Below are 12,094 nucleotides of genomic sequence, written 5' to 3' on the forward strand. Positions count from 1 at the left end.
CCTACAACTCTTGAATACTCTAAAGTATGGTCCCTTGGTAGCTGGCAGAGCCCTAAAATATATACTGTATCTGGCAGAGGTATTTATTTTTAGCTTTCATCTTATGTGTGCATTAGCCACTGAAATTGACTATATTGTTGGTGGAACAATGGGTCAAGTCCAGACCTGGTGGATCCTATCTGATGGGCAGGTATATCAATGGGAAAGCATACATTCAATGTAACAAAAACATTGAGCTGAAGTCAGAGGCACACTATCCGCTCTCCCTTGTTGGTGGAATTAGGCTATTCCTTCCTTCGTGATGATGGCTAATGCACAACCAGCTCCAGGAGCACAAGCATTGTCACCGAGGACCAAAACATGCTCAACAATCTGCCAAAATGGGAGGAGCAAGAATGCCCACATACAATGCAATCACCTACATACACAGACAAAAGATGACAAGTGGCAAGAAATATCATTTTTACCTCAGCCTGAGAAAGCCTGAGAAGCCTTTTTCTTTTTTCCTTTTTTTTGACGGAAATCAGAGTTGTTCCCAGATTCAGCCCACCACTACAGTCACAGCAAACAGCACAGTCAACCTGCTTCATTTTGGTATGAGCATTGACGTATTCAATGCCTTCTTTCAACTCCTCCTCCACAGAGTCCCTTAATTATGAGACACTTTCTACTTCACTCAAGAACAACCGCAAAAAATTTCTAACCCTTGTGGTCACAGAAGTCATGTCGAGAACAGCTCCCAGGGTGACAGTAATGTTCCCACTACGGTTGCTCACCCCAGAGCCCACCGGACCAGTGAGTCTCCCAATGCATATCCCCTTTACAGTGCTGGAAATTAATACAGTCCGAGAATATGGAAGATGAAAGCAGACTGTCAATAGCAACGGTTCACTGGGTGAAAAATACTGGTAACTGCCAGCTGCACCAGCAGGAGATGCCCACATCTAATATCAGCCACTATCACCAGTGAGTTTTGAGTAATCCATGCCAGGGATCACAGAATCTAAAGTCAGACCAACCTTTCTACTGCAAACATACGGAAAAATACAGCTGATTTTTTTACATGACAATTCATTTTACTTAAAAGAACCTTTAACTACCTTGGAAGAAATTTTGAAAACCAACATTTTTACCTCTTCCTCCCCCATTTGTACCATTTGGACAAAAGAGCAACAGGAGAATAAGGCAGGACTGAAAGAGAAAAGACTGTTCAAATTCCTAATCCAGAAAGAATGTTCAAGGCCAGCATACTAGGAAAAGCATTTGCTTGCTTATAAACTCCAAAAGTACATTAAAGCACAGAAAACATGTTCCTTCCTTATGTTCACAGCCTTTTTCCAACACATTTTTATAGTCACCTAAAAGACAACGTACAGTTTCTGTTCCTACATGCAGACTGCTGGAGTAATTGTCACAACTGAGCATTAGGAAAAGATATGGTTCAAAATGCAAATTCCAATTCAATTTACAGGCGATAACTTTTAAAGAGAGATTTTTGAGAAGTTTCTTCATAAATTGAGATTTTAACCTTCTATGAGATGATTCCAAATTCTCCATTTGTTTATTTCGACATTTGCATCATATCAACCATGTTAGCCACACTCAAAAAATACTCAATTTCTCCTAAATTGTGCTTCCCACGTGTCTAGATTACCCCTTCTTGACATTCCAAACAAAATTATGAATGTGCCCTTACTAAACATCTCCCATAAATACAGCTACAAAGAACTACTTCTAGAATAATGTAGGGTAGGATTTTTCAGTTCACTTCTTTTCTCTTTTCTAAAGGTCAGAATCTCATAACGGCCTACCAACAAAAGATATCAGCAATAATCTTTCCTCCTGGCTGGAGATCCAGTGGGCAATATTGGCCACAAGGAGACACATACAGGACACACCTGAACCAAACCCCCTGGTAGGGTTCTCACTGAAACCCTGTTATAGTTCAATGCTTCATGATGGTAAGGCACAAAATACTCACAGATACCAAACAGCATAAATTCATGGAATAGTTACAGGAATTGTTTAAGACAGTAGAAAACTTAAGCGAAATTGCTACAACAAAATCCTCTTATTTTATATAATTTTGACCAAACTGAAGTAACTCAGCTGAATAAGAATTCTCGTAAAATTGGAATGGGTCCCCTTTCTCATGCAACAATACTCCCCTTAGTTTTGCTTCCAAGGGAATGGTGCCAGGGTTATTTTTTCCTAAGAAATTTAATGGTCTGTAAATGTTTCTCAATTAAAAATACATGTTCCAATGCTTAATTACTCTCTTTGTTAGAAATACATACCTTTTCCTTAGTTAAAATGTGATTTGCTTCAATTTCCAGCAATTAGATCCTTTACCAAACAGAAGAGCTTATTTCCCAACTTTGTACTACATTAGGTCCTGGCAGACTCTGACCAAGATAATTCATACTATTTTCCTTTAGGTAAACTAGAGAGAGTGAGTTTCAGAGTTCCTACACACCCTACAGGACTTTTTCTCCTTGAGCAATCAGACCTCTTCCCTGAGTTGTCTCCCACTTATCATCAGTTTCTTTGAATTGCTGATGGCAGAACGTGACACAGTCTTTACTGCAGAGAATTCCCAGTTATATTTGCTATGACAGTCACTGTTTGAATTTTAAGTTTCATTGCTCATATCTTCAACAATGGTTAACATCTCAAAATGATGTCATTAAGTCAAATGGATGGTGTTACACTGGGAATTTGTTTTCTGCTGTCTATTTAAAAAATTTCCACCATGTTTTGTACTGCCTGCTTCTCAGGCACATCCTATCCTGATTGTATAAACATTCAAATAATTAAATTTCCCTTATGTTATCAATTAATGCAGAAATGTCTATATCACTGGCATTTTCATAATCCTCATTTCTTCCAGTCCTATGGCACCTGCAAAGGTAATCTATGACGAACTCCTGTGCTCCTTCAGGTCACTGCTAAATGTCTTAACTAGTGTAAAGCAGAAAGAAAACTAACATAGTAACTACTACAGTTACCATAGGCTTCAAAATGCAAAGTTGAAGAACTTCATTAGGCAGATAACTACAAAAAAGTACAGAGAGGCAGCTTCAAATCATTCTTGGTAAGTAGCACATAGATATAATGCCATACCCTTCGCATCTGATCTAAGAACTTCCTCTAGGAAAAGCAGCCTTGGACTCATCTCTGGTGTTTGAGTGTGATTGATTTTCTCAGTACATTCAATATAAACAAGTGGGCACAAGGCTTCACAAAAGAAAGCTTAAATGTCTCCAAAAGTACACAGAATGCCATGGTGTCAAGGCAGGCAGCAGCTGAATTTGAAACATACACACAAAAGTTTAAAACATCGCAGAACATATCATGTAAATACAAATACACACACGTGTGGAATATTTATTATGGCACGCTGATAAAATAGTAGCATTGATATAAGAAATGTGAAAATGAAGATCTGCAAGATGCATAAAGAACCAAAGTTCTAATTTAGTTGCCTTTGTACTTTTCTTTCCTGGTTCTCTTTGCACAGGAAGACATTTTACATACACACTACATTAATTAGACATGTAAAAGACATTTCAAGCCTGCCAACTCAACTGCTTTGGGCAGTATTCCACCAGATTTCCAGACAATTAGCAGCTGGAACATCTGGAAATCTCAGACAAACGACCACCAACCATGCAAAAAATCGACTCCATATCACACAAGCCTCTGATGCATCCCAGGAGTTCAGAGGCACAGACGTCACAGGAGGCACTCCAGTCTCCCGGAGTGCAGGCACAGTGAATCTGGACACACTGGAGAAGCTACACAGGCATGGATCACGCACATACGCACATGCTCACTTAAAGGTGTCAGATTTGCTGTTCTGGCACTCGAGGAGACTGGAAGTTATGATAAGGAGTCTTCTTCATTGCTGAGCTTTACAACACCATTCAGACTGCATCCTCCTATCCTCTAGGACCTCCAGCAACACTCACCACAGTGGGAGTAGGAGAGCTGAGCTTCTGTCATGTCAAAGATTAAATGTAAAGGACTCAAAACCAAAAAATTACTCTGTTTCTTTCCTTTCTTCCATAAGCCTAGGGGTCTCATATCCTCCAAGACATCAGGAAGCAAGTAAATACAACTTGTATCCAGGCTGCCTTAACTATTGACAATCTAAGTCTGAATGATGACAGGAAATTCCGGCATTTTCTCAGGTGTTTTCAGCATCCTGGCTGAAGTTTTCAAATCCTGATGCCCAGAGCTGGGCCCCTAAAATTTCTATGCAGACTGCCTCACCTAAATGCTGAACACCCAAATGCTGTTACATGATGATGCCTTTCCCAATCAAACAGCTCGCTGTGTAAATAACAAGAGCCTCCACAGTACAGCGCTTACAGAGCCGGCTACTGGCTTGCGCGGTATAGCATTGCCTGACCCCTGTGCCTTTGTCTCCAGCTTAATGGCACAAGAACAGTGCACAAGCCCTCAGCAACTTGCCATCTCAAAAGGAACAGCATTCCTACAGCTGATGGATCTGCCAAAAAAAGCCAAAAGTCACATCTCTGACTAAAAGGGCTTTCCACTTCAAGGCTTGTTCCACAATTCAGTTTAGCCGACAAATGCAGAGACAAGGATTTCCCAACTGCGCCGTTTCCAGTAAGAGACGACCCACCCCTTTTTTTGGCAAAAGAGAAGCAATCCCCTAAAAAGGATACGACTTGGAGGACACCATCAGGACGTAGCACTGTGAAAAAGCTACCATTTCCCTCCAAGAAGAGAGCCAGCATCACACAGGATCAGTTGCCCATATTCCCAGAGTCAGCGTGCAGGGGCTGAACGTGACATGAAACGCTGGTGACGAACAGCCCCTCTGCCCTTACAGCCCCACGGGAACAGTTCCTTGTACCACACCTGAAGTGGCAGCTAATGAAACAGGGAATAAGGAGGGTCTGTGGTGCCAAAGTTGTGGTGCATTTACACCAGGGGATGCGATGCCGTTGAGCACTGTCAGAGAGGACATGAAGGTTGCACAAGATGCTATAAATACAAAGATAAACACATATAGGCATGTGCTGAGTTCTGTCCACATCCAAACCCAAACATTTACTACCCTGTTTATCCAATTACCATCCCATTTAGCTGAGCAGTGCTTAACTGAAATTCTTCAAGGTTAGGGCCCCAGGAAGAGTTGCTTTGCCGGTCAATTATTTGATTGCCGTTACCTCCATCTCTCCAAATACCCTGGATGCCCCCAAACCATGTGGGATAAGCAAACTTGTGCTGAATTTTCTGTCTCATTCATTCACTACTTAAGCAGGGGGAAAAAAACGCCAACCATTGCTTGTTCAGCTAGCTTAATATTGAGGGTAGGCAGTGATGTCCTTCTTTCATGAATATGCTAAAATTAATCCAATTTGCATGGGAACATATAAGCAGCAAATATTTATTCATGATTGGGAGGGAACTGATCCAAGTATGTAAACTAAAGGTAGACATTAAAAAAACTCAGCATAAACATTGATCACCATAACTTTCCTACAGTTAGCTGCCAGGTATAATTAATTTGTGCTTCCAGTCATATTAAATCACTAACAAGCATAACATGTTTGAAATAAAGAAATAATTCAAATAAAATGCAATTAGGGAGATCCAGTTATTTCAGTCTGGGCAAAGTGACCCTCACTCTAATAGCCCGATAGTTAATGAAGCTGACTTTAAAAGAATCCCTTTTTCTGCCCATGAACATTATCTTTATTTTTTCCTAAACTTCACACTGAAGTTTCAAAATTTAATTAAATATGCTGCACAGTCTGGAGGAGTAAAAAGCAAGAGCTATGTCAGCAATAGAAATGGCAGACTTCTTGCAAGCAGTCTGCCAACTAAGGGAGTCATATACCGGGTCATTGTTAAACTGAAGCAGGAGATAAAAAACACATACGCATGTATTTTGACACACTTTCAGTTGAGTATTGTGAAAGGTTGTGTTCCTTAGCTGAAACCGTTCCTACTCCGACTAAGGAAAAGATTTCAAGGTGAAGGTAAAATTGCCAGAATTTATTTTTTTACTAGAAGACAGATCTCTAGTTTAGTACAGAGGTTCTTATAAAAGAGATCTCTGGTTTTTGATAAAGACTCCTGGCTGTGGGCTTAAGATCGTGTTTGATCAAAAACAGCTCGGAAGGGTCAAAATCAGCATCTCATGGTTTTGATGCTTTTCTGCTCAAGAAGAGGATTGCCATGAACAGGGAGTGCAGGAACATTGCTGGGCAAGTCTGCTTTACTTCCACAACTTTGAATGTCTGTGCATAGATGAACCATAAACATTTTGGCAGTGACTGAGGACAGGGACAAACATATGTATCATTAATTAGCTCTTTTTTAGTTTGTTAGTGTTCTTCTGCTGGAGATTTATATTGTCTCCATCAGAGCCATGAGAGTGGACTGTATGAATGTTTCTCATCTATGTCTCAAGCCACAGTTGGACAGTAAAGTTGGTTTGAGCTAAGCTCAGAAACTCCTCATCAAAGTAGGTGAGAAGCATCCATCTCATCTGTAGGGCTACATTTCCATTGACCACCACATCAGGTTTAGGTAGCCTACAGGCACACAAATCTTGGTGCATGAGTAGGAACAAGGATTAAAAATGAGAGCTTAAGCTTTTTTCTTTAGAAAAAAGACAAAGAAAATAATCTCACTAGCTTTCAGTACTTATCTGGTGCCCCATTACCAAAATATTTAAGCACCTAGTGATTTATGCATCTATCATCTTGTGGAGAAAATATACACTGTTATTGACCCTGTGCAGAGGTAAAAAGAGGACACGATTTCAGCATGGCTGCACTCCTAAATCAGCAACTGGCTAAGGTATTGGTAATTTGGTTCTGAGAACTAAGAAAGACAAAAAAGAAAAAGAACTCATTAAACAGGTGCAGTTAGAGGACACAGCAACTCTTTTATGATTACTACCATCATGTTTTAGCAGAGGAGAACCCTGCGTATTGTTTGTAAATAAGCAAGACTCATGCAACAGAGAGGGGATACCTTTTGCTGTCTCAGAAAAAAACAGCTTCGGAACCAACCAAGGCAGAGACAGCTGTATAAATACATGCGGAAGGCAGGCAAAACCAGACTGTACACCAACACCTCTGCTCCCCACTGTCCTCCAGCCCTGACATGAGCAGTTGAGCTCCACCTTACAAACCTGCCCAAGTGTTTCTGAACATAAGCTGGGAAAACAAGCACAAAAACATACTCTTCAGCCTGTAGGAGCAATGACATAAGTAGCCAAGGCATTGGATATTCAGAAGATTTTCTCAAACTGTGACAGGACTTTCTCCATTAGCTGCTGATCGGGGTCTTACTCAAATCCTTACATGAACTTCACTTTTTTTCCATTAGTCTATATCAGCCCCATTTCTATCTGCTTCACCACTATGCTTTTGCTCCTCCTTCCATGCACATGACCTCTTCCTAGCCAAATCCACCTACAAAAATACTTTTATTAAATTACAAGTTCATTAGAAATCTAATCAAAATTATCTGTCAAAACGTAAATTATTTATTAAAGAACGGGCATTCATTTGCTCCATTAGGTTGCAATGGGTTATGCTTTATCCTATTGCCCATGCTGGGTCTAGCTTTTTTCTGCTTGGGTTGCAAATACTGTGGACTGCCTTTCCTAAAATCATGTTCAGCACTTAGGAACATTTAAAAAAAACAAAAAAAACAACATAAAACAACACCAACAAATAGAATATTAGGAATTGCCACAGTCCCTCGCAAAGAATACCATTATGTCATGTATACCATCTATAAATCCACGGTTTGCCCACATTTCATGTGCCTTGTGCTGTGCTATCCCTTCATTGCAAAAACGACAGGTTCAACAGCTCTGACAAGGGTAACAAGGATGAGCCCAAGTGAGGAATCAGAGTGGCTTCTACCTTGGGGTCAGTGGGAAAGAAACTGGATCTTCAGAACCTCTGTAACTTTTTTCTGAGCTTTGCTTGCCTTTGACACAGAGCACAAACATGCAAGTCCAGCATTACAAGTTTACTGTGTCTTGCATAGAAGCCTTCAGTGGACATTTCCTCAGCTATCCCCAAAGTCACAGAGACGGACACGATGCACTCAGCCTGAGTGCACAAGCAGCATACAGGAGAAAGTTAGAAGATCCTGACACCCCACCTGAGCTGTGATTTCGTTTATGTGGTGAGTGGTGAGGAGTGGTGAGAAGTTACTGCACAGTAGTGAAATTCAGCCTTCTTTTTCCTCAACAAGACTGAACAAAGTAGACCATGCATGTTGAAAGACAAGTTCAATAAATGCATTACAGAGTTCTTGGGTGTTTGGTTGTGTAGGTGCCCTCAGTGGGCATTTTGCTGGAGCTCCAGCTCCCACAGAAATGGGCATGTAGCCATTCAGGTAAATAAGCGGGCCCATACGAGGAAGTTAAAAAGTCCTTGGCAAGGTAATGGTTACTTTTTCCCTGTTTTCTAATGATTTTTTCTAATGAATAACTATTAAATAGTCTCATCTTGTTAATATTAGCATAATCAGAACAAACATCCAATACTATTCTTGTTTTGTACAGTACTGCTCTCTTAAACCTTCATTGTATTTGATATATAAAACATATATTTTATATATAAACATAAATACATGCACACACAAAGACACAAGTTTGCTTCAAAATCTTTTGTCAAGATTCCCAATAATGAAAAAGCATTAGAGCCACCAACATATGGTATTGAAGGGACAGCTGAGCAGGCTGAGATTTGTCAGCCTGGAAAAGAGACAACCTGGACAGGTGATACACGACAGAGGTCAGCAAATTAAAGTGTGTCTTTGAAAAGATGAACAAAAATTGACTGTATGCTGTGCCTTCCAGCATGAGAGTTAAGGGACACAAAATAAAGTTTGCAAGAACAAGGCTCAGGAAAAATAAGACAGTAAGACTCCCCACAAAAGGATACTGTGGGTGGAAGAAGTTTGCATGGGCTGACAGGTTGTAGAAGAACCTTGAGGAGACAGACACTTCAGGTTATTAAATAGAAAAAACGACACATCAGGTTTATGAAAGGTTGGGAAGCGGGGGAGTACTTGAAGGAAGTATATTTTATTTTCTTTTTTTTTAGTCTTCACTGTGCATCTGGTTATAACAACCTGGATAAAGAGCCCAACAAACCCTTAGACCAAGCAGGACAGATGTTCTTGAAGTCTTGAATTTTGTGTCTCTCACAAGCGGACCTGTTTTGGATTTGTGTTTATGCAGCGCCCTAACAACTAGTCACACAGCAGTCAGTAGATGAGCATAAATTTTAACTCAGACCTCTCGAGTCTAGGCTTAATGTTTTAACCACACCAGAGCTTTCCTCTCTGATACAGAACATACTCCTGTATCAAATCTTTTTCTGGAGGGCAAAGTATCCCAAGATGTGGCTCACAGCTCCAACAGTTCACAGATTTACAGTACATTAACTATGGTCATGGGAAAATGTTGGGGTTTTTCTTCTATAAAGAGGGTCTTGTGTAATATGTAAATGCCATGAGGGATTAGCACAAGAAATTATTTTTGCAGCGTGTGAAAGTGTGCTGTGCCAGTTCTCAGAAGGTCCAGATCCAGTCAAGCCTCACGACAGACCCAGAGGCAAGTGCACAGCTCTCAGTGCCATTGCCCGTTAGAGATGGGCAGAACCAGCTGAGAAGTCAGAGAGAAACATATGCAAAAATAGTAATTTACAATAGATAGTTTCATTGCCCAATCTATCTGAACTAGCTCTGACAGAAAACAGTTCAAGCAGAAAATCCCCTTTTTTGGTAACATAATAATTTACAGACATTCTGTTCTTATAGAAAAGTCCTACAAAATTCAAATGGGATGAAAGCTCATACACTTCTGTAAAAATCGCTTTCATCACCTATAAAGCAGCGAGAGGTTTTGTGTGTATTTTTATTATTCTGGTACAGAGGTCTATGGAAAGAAAATAACATTTTAATTCAAGTGGCTCAAAAAACCAGAACACTAAATATTTTCCTGATCACATTACGTAAGGTTCTATATGAAGACAGTAGAGTTTTTCAGACTATGAAATAATTGAAGAGGAAACAAGCTACTTATGAATAGCTTTAAAAAGTATATGCAGCACTATCACAGAGTACATGAAATTGTGTAGGCGCTCTGAAACTGGGTGTAATGGGATAATAATTTTACCGTGTTTGTCAAAATACATGAGCTAATATTTTTTTTTCTGAAAGTACAAGCTTACCTGATGCACCCATTATGCAAATAACTTTGTCCTGATACATTTTGATGAGTTAATTCTTACTGTTAGTTGTGGGAAGAACCACCTAATACACAGTCGTGTAAAAACCATGAAGCCCTTACAAATCTGTTTTTGAGCCTGGTATGTGTTCTGCACTTTATGTAGCAAAAAGGGACTAGAAGATGCAGCCAGGTTAGGAATGAGCTTAATATTATCAATGCACAAATATCCTAGGGTAAGCTAAGTTTGGGCTCTTTTTGGTCAAAATATGGAAAGGAATGGCTGAGAGTAGACTGAGCAGTTATTTGAAGCCAGATCACCTTTTTTTTATTTGCTAGGACAAAGGCTTTTAAGGAGTGGCTTCAATGAGTCCCAGGATGCCTATTAATTCCCAAAACAATGATGCAGTTCTCCGAATTTAATCACCTGCTATCTGTTCATATTTATAAATTGGGGTTTGGGGCTATAAGATGGTGTACTATGGATCAGATATCTCCCAAATGAAAAAATCTTATCCAGAAGAGTGAACCCTCTGCACATTTGAAGTCACCAATGCATGCTAAAGGCTTCAAATAATCATGAAAGAGATGGGAAGATCCAGCAGATCACAAATGTCACAGAAGAAATTTGCAGGATTAGACACAGCTTAAATAATACTGTTGAAAATATACAGCAAAGTTTAAATAAAAAGCAAAATGTAGTGTGCATAAGAACTTGAACAGGAAGTGGAGTGAAAAACAACTACAAGCAAAGAGGGAAATGAACAAGTCTATTTGATCTTTCCAGCTGACTTAAATGTGAACACTAAAAAAATAAAAATAGCGACAACTAATTTGTGATGTAAAATTATTCCTGTTTTAATTAAATTAAAATAAATGAATGTAATTAATTATCTAGGTTGGGAGATGTGTCTACCCAGACAGAATTCCTCACTCAGACCCATTGAGGGGAGGCAAGTGGATCAGGCTGACCTAAATTCAGTTGAGTGTTGGAAACCAAGAGTAAGATTTTCAAAGCTGTCCAAGAGGTTCCAACTACATCCCACATTACTGGCTTCTTGGCTACAACCTCTGGAGCATTGCAATGACTTTTCTTTTACCTGTACTGTTTTTTCCTGCCGTGATAGTCTATATGATGTGACTTCATTTGGGTTGTCTGCTTTTCTTGTAAACATTAATGACCTCTTGCTGAGTAAGGTATGGGTCAGAAGTTACTCTTATGCTGCTGCCCAGCATATTTTGTTGAGTCTATCCTTAGTGTCCTTTTGAAAGTTAATGAAACGGGAACAAGACAGCTTTCATTTCTCCTGGGTATATTCTCTACCCTGTATTAAAAATTCTAACACAGAACTGCTGCTCTGGTTATAGAAGAATAGCATTTCTGATATATTAAACAAAGACAGCAGACTTTCCAAGTTTTGTTGGTTTTGTTTTTTTTTTATGTAATCTCTCCTGGTCTGCCAAGTGGCCCAGCACATGATGTATACAGATGCACTAGAAGACAGACAACTTTCATACCATAAATTCCTTTGCTGCTCTTCTGCTGTGAATGACAACATTTTCCACTCATTTCAGTGGCAATGATTTCAGTCTTATCAAAGATTGCCAGTCTAGTTACTCAGGCTTAACAGCAGTTTGCATTTTAGAATAACTTTTTCTGACCCTTTTTTCCTTTTTGGTTTTTCAGTCCCTCCCTCCTTTTTTGGTTCTTTTTTTAAGAAGCAATTTGCTTTCTGCCATTTGATTTCTCATCAGGGCTATTATCAGCACTAGTCACTATGGGAGGACAGCTGGGAAGGGAGAGAAAAAGTCAGATCCTTAAGAACATAACCATAGATTTAAACATGTGAG

This window comes from Falco naumanni, chromosome 1 (assembly GCF_017639655.2).
Source record: "Falco naumanni isolate bFalNau1 chromosome 1, bFalNau1.pat, whole genome shotgun sequence".
Lineage (NCBI taxonomy): Eukaryota > Metazoa > Chordata > Aves > Falconiformes > Falconidae > Falco > Falco naumanni.